The following is a 21,814-nucleotide window of genomic DNA, read 5'->3' as shown; positions in this document are numbered from 1 at the left end:
TGCAATATGCCAAGAAAGGTTTCTTTCCCATGTCATTACAATTAGCAAGACTCAGAGTCCCTCGACTGCTGATGGGCGGAGATGCGTGGATTGGTTTTCGTATGCTTCGGTTGTCGGGTCCATCATGTATGCTATGGTATGCACTCGCCCTAATGTTACCTTTGCTCTAAGCACAGTAGGAAGATACCAGGTTGATCCAAGTGTGATTCACTGCTCAGCGGTAAAAAATATCCTCAAATACTTGAGAAGGACAAATGATATGTTCCTGGTTTATGGAGGTTACGATGAGCTCGTTATAAAGAGCTACATTGATGCTAGTTTCCAAACTGATAGGGATGATAGTCAATCGCAATCTGGGTTTCTGTTCATTCTGAACACAGGAGCAGTGAGCTGGAGGAGTGCCAAGAAAGATACAATAGGTGATTCTACAACACATGCTGAGTATATTGCGGCATTTGAAACTGCAAAAGAAGGTGTTTGGGTGAAGAATTTTATTTCTGATCTTGGAGTGGTCGAGGACTCGTCCAATCTGTTGGACATCTATTGTGATAAAGTGGTGCTATCGCACAAGTTAAGGAACCACAGAACCATCATAAAACCCAACACATACTGAGGCTTTATAACCATATTTGTGACATTGTCGAGAGAGTCTATGTAAAATGTGAAAGATACACATAGATGCAAATGTTACTGCTCCACTAACGAAGCCTCTCCCATAGTCGAAGCATGAAATGCACATGAGCTCCATGGGCATACGATGCCTAGATGATTGACTCTATTGCAAGTGGGAGCTTGTTGGAGATATGCCCTAGAGGCAATCATGTGATGATTTCATTTCCTGTGTATTCGTGAGTATTTTGTATTGTCCTTGAATTTTATCAATGATATGTATCAATAAGTATGTGACTGATTTTTGAGACTATAATTTGAATGATGATTGTTCTAGTAGTCCCTAGTAGTTAAGGTTACGTGGATACATATCCTTTACTATTATACGATTCAGTTGATGACCATGTTTCACAAGTCATATGCATAGAGATGCTAAACTGACAGTATCCACTCAGGGATTGAGATCACCTAGTCGGACAGACCCACTTTGAGACACAACAAGCTATTGTCATCTGTTAGTCAGAAGTACAATGTGTATGGCATGTCCTAGACCTGAGGTCCTCTCATGTTCTCAGAATGAGTATCGACTCATTTAAGGTCAATCAAATGCTACTACGTAACTAGGTAGTTAAAGGTAGCTTTCGCGTGAGTCGTGAGACATGCCGCGATACATGGTTGATGTAACGCCCAAGATGCAATCGTATCCTTATTTTGGCACGAGGGCCACGACAGGGATACAAGCGCATCTCGTTGTTTGGCAAGAATGGGTATAGATACAAGTAGATGTACTGAAGAGATGAGTATATGAAATTGGCTTAGACTCGCACAAGCTACAACAAGTTCACATCAATACATAAACATATTCAATCACCATGTAGAAGAGTAGATTCCGACTACGGATGAAAATTAACGATAAAAAAACGACGTCCATCCTTTCTATCCCAAGCTGCCGTCGTGGAACGCATCCTAGATCGATGAAGAAGAAGAAGAAGAAACTCCAAATAGAACAATCATCACGCTCACATCAACTTATCGCTTTATCTGTGCCTACAATTGGTGTTGTAGTAATTTGTGAGCCACATGGACTCAGCAATCTCATTTCCAAAGGTGTCCAGACTCGCAAAGCTTAATGGGTAAGGTATGGTTAAGTGGTAAGGAAGCAGCAAGCAACTAAGCATTTATTTGAGGTGGCTAACTTACGAGTTCAAGAATAAAGGGGGGAGATCTACGCATAAATGGACGGGAACTAATGATGATCAAAAGAATGATCCTGAACATCTAATTGCGTCAAACGTAACTTCTCCTTGTCCTTAGTGGGAGCAGGAGCTCACGAAAGAGACGGCCACGGTTACACGCACAGTTGGCAAGTTTTTAATTAACTTACTTCAAGTTATCTAGAATCGGATGTTAAACAAGTTTTCAAGTTTGCAACATAACCGCGGGCACGACTTTCTGGAAGATTTAACCCTGCACGGGTGCTCCAACTAGTCCATCACAAATTACCACAAGCCACATAGAAATCCTCGCTCACGAAACTCGTGATCTCCTTAGATTCCTTAGTGAAAAACCTCAACTCTAAGATATAGCCCAAATCATCACCGGAATCCCGATGCACAAGATATTTCATAAAAGATAAAACAAGTCCATCAAGGCCACTCGGTGAGCCAGATCTACCGGCGTAGAGCCGTGCGCTCTCTATCTACCGGCATCAACCGTCTATGCAAAGAGGACGATAGTCGGATGCCTTGAGTTACCCGAAGGTGGCACCGCCTATTGCTAGGTGGGTGGACTAACACTCATGACGAGCATTGGCCCGGGTTGTGGATTGAGTTTCCTCGGGTTAATTACTCCCTATGCGGTTCATCAGTTATTAGGCAAAACTATTTATGGTACCAAAGTTGGGCCTTGCCACACCAGTTTTAACTAAAACGAATTATCAAGGTGGTCCCCATAACAACCCTGAGCGTGTTAGGAGCGCACAATTATGAAATATAACACCGGTAGCCAAAACTAAGGCTACAAAGGTGGAACAAAACACCAGGCTGGAAGGCCAAGCCTTCCACCTTTTACCAAGTATATAGGTGCATTAAATTAAATAGCAATTATATGGTGATATACAAGGAACCCATGTTTTCACATGGAAGCAATTGCACCTGCAAGTAGCAATGCTTTAAGAAGGATGAGCAAGCGGTAACATAGCCAAACAGTGGTTTGCTGGGTTGTGAAAAGGTTAGAGGTTTTTCATGGCAATGTTGGGAGGCTGAGATGTAAGTGGTAGGCAACGAGACATAACGAAAGAAAGAGACAACTAGCATGGCAATGACAGTAATGGTATCTAGGGAAATGGTCATCTTGCCCGAGATCCCACTTAGAAGAAGAACGAATCCATGAAGCAAACAAACCGACCTATTCGAACGGATCCTCACATTCCGACACACTTGCGGAACTATACCGAGAAGAAGCAAACCAGAAACAAGAATCAACACACGATATTCACCACGGAACATGCACGATATGATGCACAACCTAATATGATGCATGTCCATTTCTATTATGCAAGGCATGTCATGGTAATTCACATCAATCAGACACTACACGTTAAGTGAAGCTTTGCATATTGACGAAACTCCACATATAAATTATTTAGTTCACTCCCGTTAAGATACACGAGAATTTTAAAATGTTGTTAACATGGCAAGAGGTGAAGCACAAATAAACTATCTACCTAGGCATTTTAAATGAGGTCGGAAACGACATATATCATCTCCAAACTAACCCCATACGCTAACTTCTAAATCTGTCCAGATATGACCTAAACATATTTTATGTTTGTTGAACGGCAAAATAAAGTGTAGCACGTTAAACTACACATCATTCTAGTCCGTTTACATATATAGCTCATCTCCAACGGAGCTACGGTTAACTAGCTACGAATTGAACAGATTGAGCATGGCATCATGCAAAACCAGGCAAACATCAAGGTTAAAACTGGAAAATATTTATCTACAGAAAATTCTACACGTTTTACATATATAACTTATTCTGATCCGACGCACGGTTTAAAAGTTTCGGGCATTGTAAAATAGGCATCTAATGTGTAATTTTAAAATGTCGGGCTAATTGGACAAATTCTCCGAGAGAGAGATAAAATGCAACGGGCCGAATCTATGCACTGGGCTGCAGCTACTCGAAGCTTCCGACCCACGCGCTTGGGTGTGTGGCTGTGCAAAAGTAAAACTATACCACACGATAATTCAGAGCCACTGAGACTGGAACCGAGGATTTCGACGGTGCAGAACTGTTGAGCTAGCCAACTCGGCTAGATATGTGCTCATGTTATAAAATACATGCTACTCCCTACGTTCCTAAATATAAGTCTTTTTAAAGATTTCACTAGGGAACTACATACACAGCAAAATGAGTGAATCTACACTCTAAAGTATGTCTACATACATCTGTATGTAGTCTCCTAGTGAAACCTCTAAAAAGGACTTATATTTAGGAACGGAGGGAGTACAACATATCTGAATGCAACACGAAGTTCAGTTACGGGCAGGATTTTCTCAGAGCAAACACGAAGGGGCTGGCGGCCATGGCGATGCTGGGGCACGCGAGGGAGGTCGAGGTTGGGGTTGGCCGTGCCCGGGGAGATCCATTCCCGGCAACACGGAGGCTTGGGGCGGTGCGGTCACGGAGATCCAGGGCGGCAACATCATGGGGAGGACAAACAAGTTGCTCCTGCGGTAGAGCCGTGAGAGGCGAGGCGAGGAAGAGGCAGCATGCGGCACTGGTTGCTGCTGCTAACGGCGGAGGGGTCGAGCATGATCACGAGCTCAGCTCGGGGCTGCGGGCGGCGGCGTGGATTTTGCGGTGATTACCTGCACCTGACAGAGAAAAGAGTGAAGAGTGAGAGATATAGAGATGAGACCATGGAGAGAGAGCTGCGGGAGGAGGAGGGTGCGAGGCAATGGGGACGCATATTCACGGTGCTCCGGCAGCGGCAGGGCGCAACGAGGTCCGGTAGGCAGGCGAGCGCTCATTCCCTCGATCCAGATCGGGATCGAGGAGGTTGCGGGAGGATGCGGGAGGCTCTCTGGGACGTCCGATTATGGATCCAATGGTCCAGATCGAGCAGGGATTTGGCTGTGGTGGTTGGCTGATTTGGCAAAACAAGGATAGGTAGGTGGGTAGCAGCGCTGCTCTGGAATTCAGGGAGTTTGTCTCCCTGGGGCTAGGGTTGGCTTATCTAACTTGGGTTAATTTGTGATCTATAGCAGGTAACTAATAGGAGGGGGTTTTGCACGGTTTTCGGGTCGTCGGAGCTCGATCGGACGGTCCGGAACGAAGGCGTAAGCTAGGTGGCTGGTGTTGGGCTGTGTAGAATAGGTTGAGCTAAGATCTGAAGGAGATTTGCGGCCCAGCACAAGATTTTTAAACACCAAAAAACATCCTCCAATAAACCGACAGGGGTGTCGTTACAGTCGATCGTTCGGATATCAAACAGATTCTGATTGTGACAAAATTTGGCAGACGGTCTACCTATACTAAAATAAGACCGCGCGCCAAGTTTCAACACAATTAGAGAAAGTTTTATACACACATTTAAAAATAATATTTTATCGATACCACGGGCGCATAGGAGTGTGGTTGGTCTCGAAACGGTCAATGACAATAACAGAGAGAACCAACAACTAATAACGGATGCAATTTTTGAAAAATGGTGGCAACGGAGTGCCGAGGCAAGGTGGATGATGAGAATGATGCGACAATAAAATAAATCACATGACGAGAATGGAATAAAAGGGGAATCTTCTCGAGCGTCGGTCTCGGGCAACTTTCCTACACTAACAAGAGATCTCGACCCGAGATCTAAGAATGAAATGGAGAAAAGGAAGAAAGCAAGAGGAAGAGGTAAGCTTAGTTTCTTCTTGACAAATGAGTGAAACCAACGATCCTTGAAGGTTGCAAAGGGGTTGAAGAATGACATCAAGAAAAAGCAAGAATCCAAACAAAATTTCAGCAGCACTTCAGTAAGAAATTGAGTTAAAATTTGCTAAGATGGAAAGATCTTGAGAAGATTCACGACAAACCAACTAAATTGATAAGCAAGTAAACAACATGAAAGAATACACAACACTCTGGTTAAATGAATAAGAAATGAAAGAACACGATCTTGACAACACTTGATAATGGATAAAAGAGAGCAACATCACAACAACTCCGCAACAATAGAATAGAAACCAGATCATCGGGAAGAAAGAATGAAGAATAAAATGAAAACTTCTACCACAATTGAATTAAGATGCCCACTACAAACGCGGATTGAATGGAATTGTTGGAAAAACAACACCGAAAGAAGAATCTTGTAGTGGTCTTACGGAAACCATTTGAAAATAATGAGGTGACAACCAGCCACTAAAGGAGACAATGATTCCTTAAGAACAACAAGATATGCAAAACTTCTTTCACCTATAGGATACATTGATAACTTGGATCAACGATAATCACCATAATAACTACAATCCTTAGAAAATGCTTAAGGTCAAATCTAAACCAAGGTACTTCAAATGAAGAAATCATGGGTTGAAAATATTTCATGCTCAAAGAATTGGTGTATTTAAATATCTTGTTCTTGAAATAAATTCTCTTGGAGATTCCATGGATCAAGAATGTTATAATACCATTTCAAAAGACAAGGGAGGAATAATTGCACTTCGAAATGCAAGAGAAAGAATACTTGAGGTTCTCCAACAAGAATCTTGAACAACACCTTGAGAATGAATTAAATACTAAACAAACCACCATGAAGAACCACTTGACAATCACCGGAATGAAATGATGATGAAAAGAATGATGGTTGGAAGAATAAGATTACGACATTGCACAAATTTAGATGAAGCTTCATGAAGAGATGCTTGAGAAAACATGGAACTCCGTGAAAAGAAGATGAACAACATAGAATAGAAAATTGATATCATGAGCCACTTCGGAAGAAGAATTGAAATCACTTTGATGAAACAAGATCAAGAATTTGCTCATCCTTCATCAAGTTAAATTGATGAGAAGCAACATATTTGGCATACCCCTTATTCTTCTTAAAAAGACAAAAGAGCGACAAATAAGGCACACACTTGAAGAATTCATGGAAGAAACACCGGTGAAATTTGGAATGAAAGAGGATAATACAAATGACCTGTGCTACATGAGAACAAAGAGAGCATGATTCAATTAGAGAATGCTTGAACAATCCACCGGTAGGAATTTCAACCGAATGGGAAAACCATGAATGAATGGAGATGCATTAGAATGAAGATATCACAATCCACGTGGGAGATCACTTGAACACGGCACCGGAATAATTGAGATACGAATGAAGAGCCAACAATTGAGAAGAATTTGAGAATGAAAGATGAAAGCTGAGAACAAAGAAATCTTCTGAAATGGTGGCCTCCGGAGGATCAAGAAATGAAACAACACTGAAATGCACAGGATAAATATGGAAGGAATTACTCATGATTGAAAACAAATGAGAGGATAACACGAAGCTGAGGTGACAATCTTCAAAAGAATGGACAAAGATTCAAGAGAAACACTTCTTCGGTCTGCCATGTACAGAATGATGGCAAGAATAACCATCAGAATTACTTAGACACTCTAGAATGATGAAATAAGGAAATTGTTAAGGAAACGATGAAAATTAATCCAAAGCAATCTTGGAAAAGAATATGACTAATGGAATCATACTTATGTGACCCTTGAAAAGAATTAGATATCTCCGGGAAAGATTACAAGAGCCAGGAAGATTCTGGGAAGAACCTGTAGGTTATGGGGCCACTCAAAGAAAACACCGTTGAAACAATTGCTAGAAATTGATATTGCACCGGTATAAAGAAAACTTGATGAGGTTGGGAACCTCGAAATAATTGAAAGAATTTGAAAACAAGAAACTTCTGAGATATCTTCAACACTCCGGATAGAATAGAGAGAGATGAATAAACAAGAGAGGTTGAATAAGAATTTCCAACATGGGAAAGAATTTGAAGGATGAAAAAGATATGATGAACACGAAGAGCTTGAATTGAATCCACCAAAAAATAAAACAAGAATGACCAGAAGGTGATTTTTAGAATTGGCCAGAAGGTGTTTGATGCTGGTTTGGGCAAGTAAAAAGACTCCACTCGCAATGAGATTTACGAGGATCAAATGTTAGGTGAAAATGAGGTTTATCACAAATTTGGGTTTTGGTGCTAAAAGTTTCCAATGTAAACTCTTTAAACTCTAGAAATGGACAGAGATGGCTTTCGCTATATCTAGTCATGCAAATTAGTTCCTCCTAATGCATTGCTTGGTGTGGTGGCATTATTTGAGGATTGGAGCATGCCCAAAAAGTTTGGGATCAATTGGAGAAGATAAAAATTCACTCGAGGTCCTCATACTTGTCTTGGTGGTCACTTTAGTCATTGTAGTTGCAAATACAAAAAAAATCCTCATACTTGTCCTAGTGATTCTAATACGATCCATTATACGATTTTGTGTAAATATCTGCTTAGTTGGCGTTTGACTGGCCTCGCCACGTGCCGTTCGACTCACAAGTCAGCTCAGGGTCTCGCTTGACCGCTATACGCTAATAAGCCAGGGGCTTTTCGCAAAATTACCAGGCATTAAAAGAAATATCACGACACTCCCATCACCGTCGATGGGAGGCTACACCGCTCGTGCTTTGCACCACCGTGATGAGCTGCTAGAAATATGCCCTAGAGGCAATAATAAATTGGTTATTACTATAATTCTTTGTTCATGATAATCGTTTATTATCCATGCTGGAATTGTATTGATTGGAAACTCAAATACATGTGTGGATACATAAACAACACGCTGTCCCTAGTGAGCCTCTAGTTGACTAGCTCGTTGATCAAAGATGGTCAAGGTTTCCTGACCATAGACAAGTGTTGTCACTTGCTAACAGGATCACATCATTGGGAGAATGATGTGATGGACAAGACCCAAAATATGAACGTAGCATGTGATCGTGTCAGTTTTTTGCTACTGCTTTTCTGCATCTCAATGTATTTGTTCCTATGACCATGAGATCATGCAACTCCCGGCCACCGGAGGAATACCTTGTGTGTTATCAAACGTTGCAACGTAACTGGGTGACATAAAGGTGCTCTACAGGTATCTCCAAAGGTGTCTGTTGGGTTGGCATGGATCAAGACTAGGATTTGTCACTCTGTGTGACGGAGAGGTATCTCGGGGCCCACTCTGTAATACAACTTCACAATAAGCCTTGCAAGCAATGTGACTAAGGAGTTAGTCATGGGATATTGTATTATGGAACGAGTAAGGAGACTTGCTTGTAACGAGATTAAACTAGGTATAGAGATACCGACGATCGAATCTCGGGCAAGTAACATACCGAAGGATGAAGGGAACAACATACGGGATTAACTGAATCCTTGACATAGAGGTTCAACTGATAGAGATCTTTGTAGAATATGTCAGAGACAATATATACATCAAGGTCCCGCTATTGGTTATTGACCGGAGAGGGTCTCATGTCATGTCTGCATAGTTCTCGAACCCGCAGGGTGTGCACACTTAAGGTTCGGTGACGTTTCAGTTTAGTTGAGTTATAGGTGTTGGTGACCGAATGTTGTTCGGAGTCCCGGATGAGATCTCGGACGTCACGAGGAGCTCTGGAATGGTCCGGAGGTAAATATCGATATAAAGGAAGTCCTATTTTTGTCACCCAAAAAGTTTCGAGCTCATCGATAGTGTACCGAGAGTGCAGGGAGGGGTGCCGAGGAACATCGGGAGGGGTGTCACGCCTCAACGGGTCAAATGGGATTTGGGAATAGATAAACCAGCGCCTAGTGGGCTGGAATAAGTTCCCACTAAGGCCCATAAGGTTTGAGAAGGAATAAACACAACGTGGAAAGAGTTTCCAAGTGGGAAGGAGGAATCCTACTCCAAATAGGATTGGAGTAGGACTCCTCCCCTCTCCCTTGCGCAAGGGAAGAAAGGGCTTCCCTAGGGTGCAACCCTCTCCCTCCTCTCCTCCTATATATACTAAGGGTTTTGAGGCTTTTAGACAACATAAAACAACCACGTGCTGCCCTGTCTCTAGATCTGTTTATCCTCTAGTTTCAACGGTACTTGGACGAAGCCCTGCTGGAATAGCACCACCACCACCATCACCACTCCTCCGTGCTGGAGAACTCATCTACCTCTCCGCCCCCTCTTGCTGGATCAAGAAGGTGGAGATCGTCATCGAGCTGTACGTGTGTTGAACGCGGAGGTGTCGTCCGTTCGGCACTAGATCAGGAAGGATTGTGATGGGATCGTGGGACGGGCTGAGATTTGGAACGCGAAGATGTTCCACTACATCAACCGCGTTATATACGCTTCCGATTAGTGATCTACAAGGGTATGTAGATTCACTCTCCCCTCTCGTAGATGATCATCACCATGGATAGGTATTGCGTATGCGTAGGAAAGTTTTTGTTTCCCATGCTACGTTCCCAAACAGTGGCATCATGATATCTCGAGTAGAACACAAAAGAGTATGTGGGCGTTGATGTACGATTTGCTGCCCTCCTTAGTCCTTTCACGATTCGGCGGTATTGTTGGATTGAAGCGGCCCAGACCAACTTTACTCGTACACTTACGAGAGACCGGTTACATCGACTAACATGCAACTTGTTGTATAAAGATGACTGAGAGGTGTGTGTTTCTTAAACTTTAGGTGAATCAGATTTGACCGAGGTGGTCCTTGGAGAAGTTTAAATAGCAATTTGCATATCACCGTTGTGGCTTTGCGTAAGTAAGATGCGATCATGCTAGATACCCATAACACCCACGTAAAAAATGCAACAACAAATTAGAAGATGTCTAACTTGTTTTTGCAAGGTATGCATGTTATGTGATATGGCCAATGACATGATACGATATATTGGATGAATGAGATGATCATGTTGTAATAGTTAAATATCGACTTGCACGTCGATGCTCTGGCAACCGGCAGGAGCCATAGGGTTGTCTTTAAACTAACGTTTGTGCTTGCAGATGCGTTTACTATATTGCTGTTAGTAGATTTAGTAGTAATAGCATAGATAGCACGAAAACCACGATGGCGGCACATTGATGGAGATCATGGTGTGGTGACGGTGACGATGAAGATCATGTTGGTGCTTTGGTGATGGAGATCAAGAAGCACAAGATCATGGCCATATCATGTCACTTATGATTTGCATGTGACGTTAATCCTTTTATGCACCTTATTTTGCTTAGAACGACGGTAGCATTATAAGGTGATCTCTCACTAAAATTTCAAGATAAAATTGTGTTCTCCCCGACTATGCACCGTTGCGACAGTTCATCGTTTCGAGACACCACGTGATGATCACGTGTGATAGACTCAACGTTCACATACAACGGGTGCAAAACAGTTGCACACGCGGAACACTCGGGTTAAACTTGACGAGCCTAGCATGTACATACATGGCCTCGGAATACAAGAGACCGAAAGGTCTAGCATGAATCATATAGTTGATATGATCAACATGGAGATGTTCACCACTGATACTATACTTAACTCACGTGATGATCGAACTTGAGTTAGTGGATTTGGATCATGCACCACTCGAGTGACTAGAGGGATGTCTATTTGAGTGGGAGTTATTAGTAATATGATTAGCTAAACTCTATTATCATGAACATAGTCAAAAGGTCTTTGCAAATAATGTTGTAGCTTGTGCTGTAGCTCTACTAGTTTTTATATGTTCATAGAGAAAATTTAGTTGAAAGATGATTGTAGCAATTGTGCGGACTGGGTCCATGAAATGAGGATTGTCCTCATTGCAGAAGGCTTATGTCCTTAATGCATCGCTCGGTGTGTTGAACCTCGAGCGCCGTGTGTGGACGTTGCGAACATCTAACATACATGTTTTTGATAACTGCATGATAGTTCGGTGCGTAATGCTTAATGACTTAGAATTGAGGCGCTAAAGACGTTTTCAACGTCACAGAACATTTGAGATGTTCCAAGAGATGAAATTGGGATTTCATGCTCGTGTCCTTGTTGAGAGGTATGAGACCTTCGACAAGATTCTTTGTCTACAAAGTAAGGGAGAAAATCTCAATTGTTGAGCATGTGCTCAGATTGTGTGAGTGCTACAATCGCTTGAATCGAGTGGGAGTTAATCTTCCAAATGAGATAGTGATGGTTCTTCAAAGTCAATACCACCAAGCTACTAGAGCTTCGTGATGAACTATAACATATCAAGGATATACATGATGATCCTTGAGCTATTCGCAATGTTTGACACTGCGAATGTAGAAATCAAGTAGGAGCATCAATTGTTGATAGTTAGTAAAACCACTAGTTTCAACAAGGGAAAGGGAAAGAAGGGATACTTCATGAAACACCAAACCAGTTGCTGCTCTAGTGGAGAAACCCAAGGTTGAACCCAAACCCGAGACTAAGTGCTCTTGTTATAAGGGGAACTGTCACTAAGGCGGAACTACCCTAGATACTTGGTAGATGAGAAGGCTGGCAAAGTCGACAAAAGTATATTGGATATACCTGATATTGATGTGTACCTTACTAGTACTCCTAGTAGCACGAGAGTATTAGATACCGGTTCAGTTCCTAAGTGTTAGTAACTCGAAATTATAGCTACGGATTAAAAGGATACTAGCGAGGGAGAGGTGACGGTGTTTGTTGGAAGTAATCCTAGGGTTGATGTGATCAAACATCGCACTCTCCCTCTACCATCGGGATTGGTGTAAACCTAAATAATTGTTATTTGGTGTTTGCGTTGAGCATGAACATGATTGGATCATGTTTATTGTAATACGATTATTCATTTAAAGAGAATAATGGTTATTCTATTAGTTTGAATAAATACCTTCAATGGTTTATTGAATCTCAATCGTAGAGCTACATATGTTCGTGATTTTGATGCCAAAAGATACAAAGTAGTAATGATAGTACCACTTACTTGAGTAATGTTGGTATAAAATGCATGAAGAAGCTCCATGCTGATGGATCTGTGTACTCACTCATTTTTGAAACGTTTGAGACATGTAAACCATACCTATTGGTATGAACGCATGAAGAAACTCCATGCAGATGGATCGTTTGGACTCACTTGATTTTGAATCACTTGAGACATGCAAATCATATCACATGGGCAAGATGAATGAAGGCCTCGTTTTCCAATGAGATTGAACTAGAAAGTAACTTATTGGAAGTAATACATTTGGATGTATGCAGTCCGATGAGTGCTGAGGCACGCAGTGGATATCGTTATGTTCTTACTTCACAGGTGATTTGAGTAGATACAAGTGTATTTGCTTGATGAAACACACGTCTGAATTATTGAAGGGTTCAAGTAGTTTCAGAGTGAAGTTGAAGATCGTCGTGACAAGAGGGTAACATGTCTACAATATGATCATAGAGATGAATATCTCAGTTGCGAGTTTGGTACAAAATTAAGACAAATGTGAAAATTGTTTCACATCTCATGCCACCTAGAACACCATAGTGTGATGGTGTGTCCGAACGTCATAGCCGCGCACTATTTGATATGGTGCATACTATGATATCTCTTATCGAATTACCATTATCGCTTATGGGTTATGCGTTAGAGACAACCGCATTCACTTTAAATAGGGCACCACATATTTCCGTTGAGATGACACCGTATGAACTATGGTTTGGAGAAACCTAAGCTGCCGTTTCTTAAAAGTTTGGGGCTGCGATTCTTATGTGGAAAAGTTTCAGCATGATAAGCTCGAACCCAAAAAGGATAAATGCATCTTCATAGGACACCCAAAACAGTTGGGTATACCTCCTATCTCAGATCCGGAAGCAAAGTGTTTGTTTCTAGAAACAGGTCCTTTCTCGAGGAAAAGTTTCTCTTGAAAGAATTTATGGGGAGGATGGTGGAACTTGATGAGGTTATTGAACCGTCACTTCAACCAGTGTGTAGCAGGGCGTGGGAAGTTATTCCTCTCGCGTCTACACCAATTGAAGTGGAAGCTAATGATAGTGATCATGAAACTACTACAAATCTCGTAGGTCGACAAGGTCACGTACTGCTACAGAATAGTATGGTAACCCTGTCTTGGAGGTCATGTTGTGAGACAACAATGAACCTACGAGCTATGGAGAAGCGATGGTGGGCCCGAATTCTGACAAATGGCTACAGGCCATGAAATCCGAGAGAGGATCCGTGTATAAAAACAAAGTGTAGACTTTGGAAGAACTACTTGATGGTCGTAAGACTATTAAATACGGATGGATCTTTAAAAGGAAGACAAACGATGATGGTGAAAAGTCACCATTAAGAAAGCTCGACTTGTCACAAACATGTTTCTGAAAAGTTCAAAGAGTTGACTATGATGAGACTTTCTCACTCATAGCGATGCTAAAAGTCTGTTGGAATTATGTTAACAGTTGGTGCATTATTTATGAAATGTTGCACATAGGATGTCAAAACATTGTTTCCTCGACGGTTTCCTTGAGGAAATGTTGTATGTGATATAACCAAAATGTTTTGTCGATCCTAAGGATGCTAACAAGTATGCAAGCTCCAGCGATCCTTCTACGGACTGGTGCAACCATCTCAGAGTTAGAATATACGCTTTGATGAGATGTTCAAAGCTTTTGGGTTTATACAAGGTTTATGAGAAACTTCTATTTCCAAAGAAGTGAGTGGGAGCACTATAGAATTCCTGATAAGTATATGTGGTTGACATATTGTTGATCGGAAGTAATGTAGAATTTTGGGAAAGCATAAAGGGTTCTTTGAAAGGAGTTTTTCAAAGGAAAACCTGGATAGAGCTACTTGAACATTGAGCATCAAGATCTATAGAGATAGATCAAAATGCTAAATAGAACTTTCAACGAAATGCATGCCCTGACAAGTATTGAAGGAGTTCAAAATAGATCGGCAAAGAAGGAGTTCTTGGCTATGTTGTAAGGTGTGAATTTGAGTAAGACTCAAGTCTTGACCATGGCAGAACAAAGAGAAAGGACAATGGCCGTCCCCTATGCATTAGCCGTAGGCTTTATAGTATGTTATACTGTATACCGCACCTGATGTGTGCCTTGCCATGAATCTGTCAAGGGGTACATATGTGATACAGTAATGGATTACTGGACAACGGTGAAAAGCTATCCTTACTAACTAGTGGACTAAGAATTTTTTTCTCAATTATGGAGGTGATTAAACAGTTCAGCGAAAAGAGTTACGTCGATGGAAGCTTTGACACTAATCCGAATAACTATGTGTAGTAAACCAGATTCGTATAGTGAAGCAGTCGTTTGGAATTCTTCCAAATGATGCGTGGTAGCAGCATCTATAGGATGACATAGAGATTTGTAAATCACACACAGATCTGAAAGGTTCAGACCCATTGACTAAAAACCTCTCTCACAAGCAAGATATTATCAAATCCCATAACTGTATGGGTGTTAGGTTCATTGCAATCACATAGTGATGTGAACTAGATTATTAACTGTAGTGCAAGTGGGAGACTATTGGAAATATGCCCTAGAGGCAATAATAAATTGGTTATTATTATATTTCTTATTCATGATAATCGTTTATTATCCATGCTGGAATTGTATTGATTGGAAACTCAAATACATGTGTGGATACATAGACAAGACAGTGTCCCTAGTGAGCCTCTAGTTGACTAGCTCGTTGATCAAAGATGGTCCAGGTTTCCTGACCATAGACAAGTGTTGTCATTTGATAACGGGATCACATCATTGGGAGAATGATGTGATGGACAAGACCCAAACTATGAACATAGCATGTGATCGTGTCAATTTATTGCTACTGTATTTCTTCATGTCAATGTATTTGTTCCTATGACCATGAGATCATGCAACTCCTGGACACCAGAGAAATACCTTTTGTCTTATAAAACGTCCCAACGTAACTGGGTGACTGTAAAGGTGCTCTACAGGTATCTCCAAAGGTGTCTGTTGGGTTGGCATGGATCAAGACTGGGATTTGTCACTCTGTGTGATGGAGAGGTATCTTGGGGCCCACTCGATAATACAACATCCCAATAAGCCTTGCAAGCAATGTGACCAAAAAATAAGACATGGAACTTGTATTATGGAACGAGTAAAGAGACTTGCCGGTAACGAGATTGAACTAGGTATAGAGATACCGACGATCGAATCTCGGGCAAGTAACATACCGAAGGATGAAGGGAACAGCATACGGGATTAACTGAATACTTGACATAGAGGTTCAACTGATAAAGATCTTCATAGAATATGGTGTAGCCAATATGGACATCCAGGTCCGGTTGTTGGCTATGGACCGGAGAGTGTCTCAGGTCGTGTCTACATAGTTCCTGAACCCGCAGGGTCTCCACACTTAAGGTTCGGTGACGTTTCAGTATAGTTGAGTTATAGGTGTTGGTGACCGAAGGTTGTTCTGTGTCCTGTTTTGTTCGGGCTCATCAGTAGTGTACCGAGGGTGTCGGGAGGCGTGCTGGGGACCATCGGGAGGGATGTCGCGCCCCAAGGGGCCTCACAGGATGTGGGAAGAGATAAACTATCCTCTAGTGGGCTGGAATAAGTTCCCACTAAGGCCCATAAGGTTTGAGAAGGAAAAAACACAAGGAGGAAAGAGTTTCCAAGTGGAAAGGAGGAATCCTACTCCAAATAGGACTGGAGTAGGACTCCTCCTCTCTCTCTTGCACAAGGGAAGAAAGGGCTTCCCTAGGGCGCAACCCTCTCCCTCCTCTCTTCCTATATATACTAAGGGTTTTAAGGGATTTAGACAACAGAAAATAGCCACGTGCTACCCTCCCTCTCTAGATCTGTTTCTCCTCTAGTTTCAGCGGTGGTTAGACGAAGCCCTGCTGGAATAGCACCACCACCACCATCACCACACCGCCATGTTGGAGAACTCATCTACCTCTCCTCCCCCTCTTGCTGGATCAATAAGGTGGAGATCGTCATCGAGCTGTACGAGTGCTGAACGCGGAGGTGTCGTCCGTTCGGCACTAGATCGGGAAGGATCGTGATGGGATCGCGGGACGGGCTGCGATTTGGATCGCAAAGATGTTCCACTACATCAACCGCGTTATATACGCTTCTGCTTAGCGATCTATAAGGGTATGTAGATTCACTCTCCCCTCTCATAAATGATCATCACCATGGATAGGTATTGCATGTGCGTAGGACAATTTTTGTTTCCCATGCTATGTTCCCCAACACGAGCAGCGTTCCCAGGTAGTTCCCGAGTGATCCGGCCACATAGAACACTGCCACGAAGAATTACGCATGCTCTCTGGCGACGGTCGTACCGGAACTCCATGTGCACCGCCGTGGACAGCGCATCGCTCACCCCGTGGAGCATGTACCGTGGCACCAGCCAGGACACGATGATCGGCATGGTGGCGCCGAGGCTGTCTAGGAGCCCGTGCTCCGCCGCGACCCTTTGCTGCTTGCCCTCGGCCAGCGCCCCTGCAAGGACGCCGAGGACGGAGACCGCCAACCCAGCGCCCATGCGCTGGAAGTAGGAGATCCCCGATTGTCGGTCGGTGTAGCGGCACGCGAGCGGGATGAAGATGCGGTCGTGGAGGGAGAGGCTGACGAGCATGGTGAGCGTCGTGGAGATGATCATGCTGGCCGGCGGGATCTCAAACCGCGGCGAGAGGCGGTGCTTCATAGTGCGTGACTGCTGGATGGCGAAGGTGAAGTTGTGCGAGGCGGCGGCAATGAGCGTGATGCTGGCCGCCCATAGGGGCAGCGTGCGCATGATGGACTTGAGCGCCTCCACCCGGTGCACCTTCGCTAGCCGCCACATGTATAGCTTGGCACCGGAGTCAACGTCATCGATCGTCGTCACTATGGCCGCTCAATTTAAGAACCTTCACGTTGGGGACAAAGCAAGGAGAGCCTATGCGTTAGTAATTCACAAGTCGGATTGCCAATAAACAAATGAACCACATGAGAAAAAAGACATGATGATGCACATGGAAGATGGTACCAAGTGTACCAACTCAAGTTTACTTGCCTAAGCTGGTTAGTGTGGAGCAGGCTCCCGTCGGCGACGGTGGGAGCGTCCAGCTCCTTGTTCTGGTATAGCATGCTGACGTCTTCCGGCACGGTCTCCTTCCTCTTCTTGATCGCCCGACCACGAGCTGAACCAATATCACGAATGAGCTACCTCCGAGCTGCACCCTAACATAGAGAGGGTAGCCAACCACGAATGACAGCACTGAGACAAACATGGCAATGGCGGGGATGCCGAACCCCCAACCCCACCCGACGTTGTCCTGGATGTACACCAACACCGTCAGCGCAAGCAGCACAGCGAGCCCCATGGTGAAGAAGTAGAGGTTGAAGAAGGTCCACTTCTGCTTGCCGTCGGGTCGCCTCCATCACAAACCCAACTGATCTACGTTGAACGCCACCACACATATACAGATGCCGCCGGAGCCGAGAGCGGTGAAGAGCAGTGACAGGTAAAGCACGGCGAACTGCCCACCGTTCGTGCGCTAGCACGCGGTCATCGACGGCGTGGCTCTACACGACACAGGGGAGGAGGGCAGCGGTGAGCGCGAACATGACGAGGCCAACCAGGCCGAGCTCGTACAAGACGCTACCGGCGGCCATAGCGGCCGACGTAGAAGTCGGCAATGATGGCGTCGAAGATTGGAGTGAAGGCGTCCGTGCCCATGAAGTGCCCTGATATTTTCTTTAATGCCTGGTAATTTTGTGAAAACCCCCTAGCTTATCAGCGTATAGCGGTCAACCGAGACCATGAGTTTACATGTCGGTCAAACGCCACATGGCGAGGCGAGTGAAACGCCAACTAAGCAGATACGTACACAAAATCGTATAATGGACCGTAAGTGAACCCCTAGGACAAGTATGAGGACTATATTTTCGGTATTTGCAACTACAATGACTAAAGTGACCACAAAGACAAGTACGAGGCCCTCCAGTGAATATTTCTCATTGGAGAAACTTGACAATGCAAATATTCCAAATTCTAGAAATCATGAGAAGTAGCTTTTGAAGGGATTTGGATAACAGGATCTGTTCTCCTTGATGCACCACTTGGTGTGGCATCCTTATTTCGGGTATAGATCACTCTTGCAAAGTTTGAGAGCAATCCGACAAACTTGGCAATGTAGAGTTGCTCAAATTTTGTTCTGTATAGCAAGGGTTTTGGAATATTTTGGGGGACCAAATCAACTTGGATTCAGACGAAACTTGTCAAGACCATCACATACATCATGTGTGACTTGCTGGATTTTTCTTTGAATTTGTTTAGAATATTTATTATTAAAATATTTCAAAAGCTTGAAATATGACAAAAGGGTTTTGTCCGATATTTTGAACATGACCATGTGTTAAAAGTCTTATATATGGAAAATATATGTCCAATGAGTTTCCCTAAATTGTCTCAAATACTTTTGAGGCAAGGAAATTTTTTGTTCACAAAAGACAATTTCTGGCCTCGGAAAGAAGTATTTAACTAAAATAGGAAAATAAATTTCAAAATAATAGTTTTGTGTTTTTGGGAAGTCTATTTGATAATAGGACCCAAATAAAATATTTGGGGGGAAAACATTCCTCTTAAATTGAGGACTTGTAGTACAAATCTCAACTTAGAGGTTCTTTCATGTCTTAATATAAATAATTGTCTTTTTGGAAAAAATAATATTTTTTCAAATAGTTTTAGGTTCTATACACATGGTATGATCATCAGGCAAGGATTTGGAGCAAGGAGATGCGTATTGAGAGAGATAATATTCTTTTTGAATAAAAACCAAATAGGCAAACAAGGACATAGCAACGAATTCAGTTATCACATGCATACCAAAAGTTTTAAATGGTTCCACAAATCACATTGTGGCAAAGTGGTACAAACACAGGGTGTGACAGACTTACCCCCCTTACAAGAATCTCGTCCTCACGATTCCTAGGCTAAGCGCTAAAGAGATAAGGGAACTCTAATCTAAGGTAGACTTCATGCTCCCATGTTTCTTCTGCTTTGGTGTGGTTCTCCATTGGACCATGAAGTACTTGATGGTGCGGCTTCCGGTCTATGTTCAACTTCATCCAAGATGCGAATGGGTCTCTCACTATAAGTGAGGTCTAGCTGAAGATCAATGGCTTGATGATTGATGTCCTTGTAGAGATCTGGGCGGTTGGGAACATGGATGCACTTCCGGAGTTGTGACACATGGAAAAGGTTGAGCACGTACGAAAGTTGGGAAGGTAACTCTAGCTGGTACACAACTTCTCCTCGTCTTGTTGTGCTCTTGAAGGGGCCTATGTATCTTGGTGTGAGCTTTCCCTTGACGTTGAAGTGCCTGGTTCCCTTGAGATGTGTGACTCAAAGGTAGGCATGGACTCTGTCGGCGTTCTGGGAATGGGGGTACCCAGACCTGCCTGCTTGCGGCCCAGGGCTGGCCCACTTCATCAAGCAAGATAACGGGCCCGACATAACTCAAGGAAAGGCCCTCGTGAGGGGCCAAGCCTCACGAGGAGGAACGACATCAAGACCAGCACGGGGCCTCCTGAGGACCCCTCCGGAGCGGCGGATATTTCGAGGCGAGGCCTGTCCTCATGAGTCAAGGATGACACAAGGGAAGGACAAGCGAGCACCAAACAGAAGGGTGGCGCAGTTTCCCCTTTAGTGCAAAGGAGGCAAGGACGTACTGGTGTTCCGTGGGCATCTCCCAAAGGTTTCCATTCTGGTGCAACAAAACCATGGCCGCCCGCCAGCAGGACGGACGTCACCCCTGAACCCGCCCCTGCTGTGCTGGCAGCCGTTTTGGAGGCGAAGACCACTTTTGGACAGGGGAAGCATGTTCCCCAGCCCCCTTCGAAATTGGCCGTTGTGGGATCCCTTCCCGCCGAAACGACAAGGGAAGAGGACCGGGGCCGCCACTAAATGTAGAGGATAGGTTGCTTCGTAGAGGAGCACCCCCACCCACCGATTCATTCCTTCATCCACGAGCACCAAGCAAAGTCATCAATCCTCCGGAGGATCCTGCACACTGTACTAGTTCATCCACCCATCTTCGAGAGAGGCAATCCACCAAAGCAGGAGTAGGGTATTACGCTTCACACGTACCGACATTGTGGTACCAGACAGCTCTTACCAGATCATCAACATCACCTCCACCGTCGAGACCACCCGCGCCACCCAGGTGCCCGGTGGCCAGACGATACCGCCAAGATCCCCGACGCGCCGCATCTACTCGGCGGACCTCGACTCGCACGACGCGTTGCAGATGGCGAGCGAGATACTGCTCCGACGAATGATGCAAGGGCGCTTCGATGCCTGGGCATACCACATCATGGAGTTGATCGCCATCGCCCAGAAGACCATCCGACCCCACTCTCCTTCAAGGCCGCAGGCGCCGGTCGCCGGGGGCTCGCAGCTCGGGCCGGTCCCTGGGCCTGCAAGCAATGGAGCCCGTCCTACGCGGGGTGGGCTGAGAGAGACGCGTCACATGCTGCCCTTCTCCTCCTCTAGATTCCGGCTACCGGCCTCGAGGCGCAGCATGCCAGCAACCACCTGAGGCGCCACGAAAACGGCGGGACGTTTGACGCACACACCGGCGTGCATCACCAAGACCTGGTCGGCCCTCGACAATCCAGAGCTGCCAGGCAGGAGAGCTCCCTCAGGCGCAACCAGCAGCAGGCGGCGGAGGCGTCGCCGCGGGCAAGGTGCTACAACGGAGAAACACAAGGGTATCAAAGGTGGAGTCTGCACTGAGCAACAACGGCACCAACCAACGGCGACAATAGGAACAAGCGGCTCCGCGCGGAAGCCCATCGTAGGAAGATCTTTGAGCAACATGGACGGGGGGAGCCCCCACTGCCGCTGAGGGGGACCGCCTGAAAAGGACGTGGATGTCGCCTAGAGAGGGGGGGTGAATAGGCGCTTTAAAATAGTTAAGGTTTAGGCTTGAACAAATGCGGAATAAAACTAATCGTTTAATATGTCAAGCACGAAACCTACAAACAACTAGGCTCACCTATGTGCACCAACAACTTATGCTAAGCAAGATAAACAACTAATCTCCGTTAGAGCGGTGTGGAGGCACAATGCTCCCCAAGATGCCACTAAGGCCACCGTAATCTCCTCACGCCCTCGCACAATGCAAGATGCCGTGATTCCACTAAGGGACCCTTGAGGGC

General features: G+C 44.4%; 1 pseudogene; it reads right to left on the bottom strand.

Moving 5' to 3' along the window:
- Positions 1 to 4,483: 4,483 nt before the first annotated feature.
- LOC123450448 lies at positions 4,484 to 20,864 on the bottom strand (annotated as a pseudogene).
- Between the last annotated feature and the right edge of the window lie 950 nt (positions 20,865 to 21,814).

This window comes from Hordeum vulgare, chromosome 4H, assembly GCF_904849725.1.
Source record: "Hordeum vulgare subsp. vulgare chromosome 4H, MorexV3_pseudomolecules_assembly, whole genome shotgun sequence".
Classification (NCBI taxonomy): Eukaryota; Viridiplantae; Streptophyta; class Magnoliopsida; order Poales; family Poaceae; genus Hordeum; species Hordeum vulgare.
Note: the sequence above shows the minus strand (reverse complement) of the source record. Positions and strands in the feature narration are given on the sequence as shown.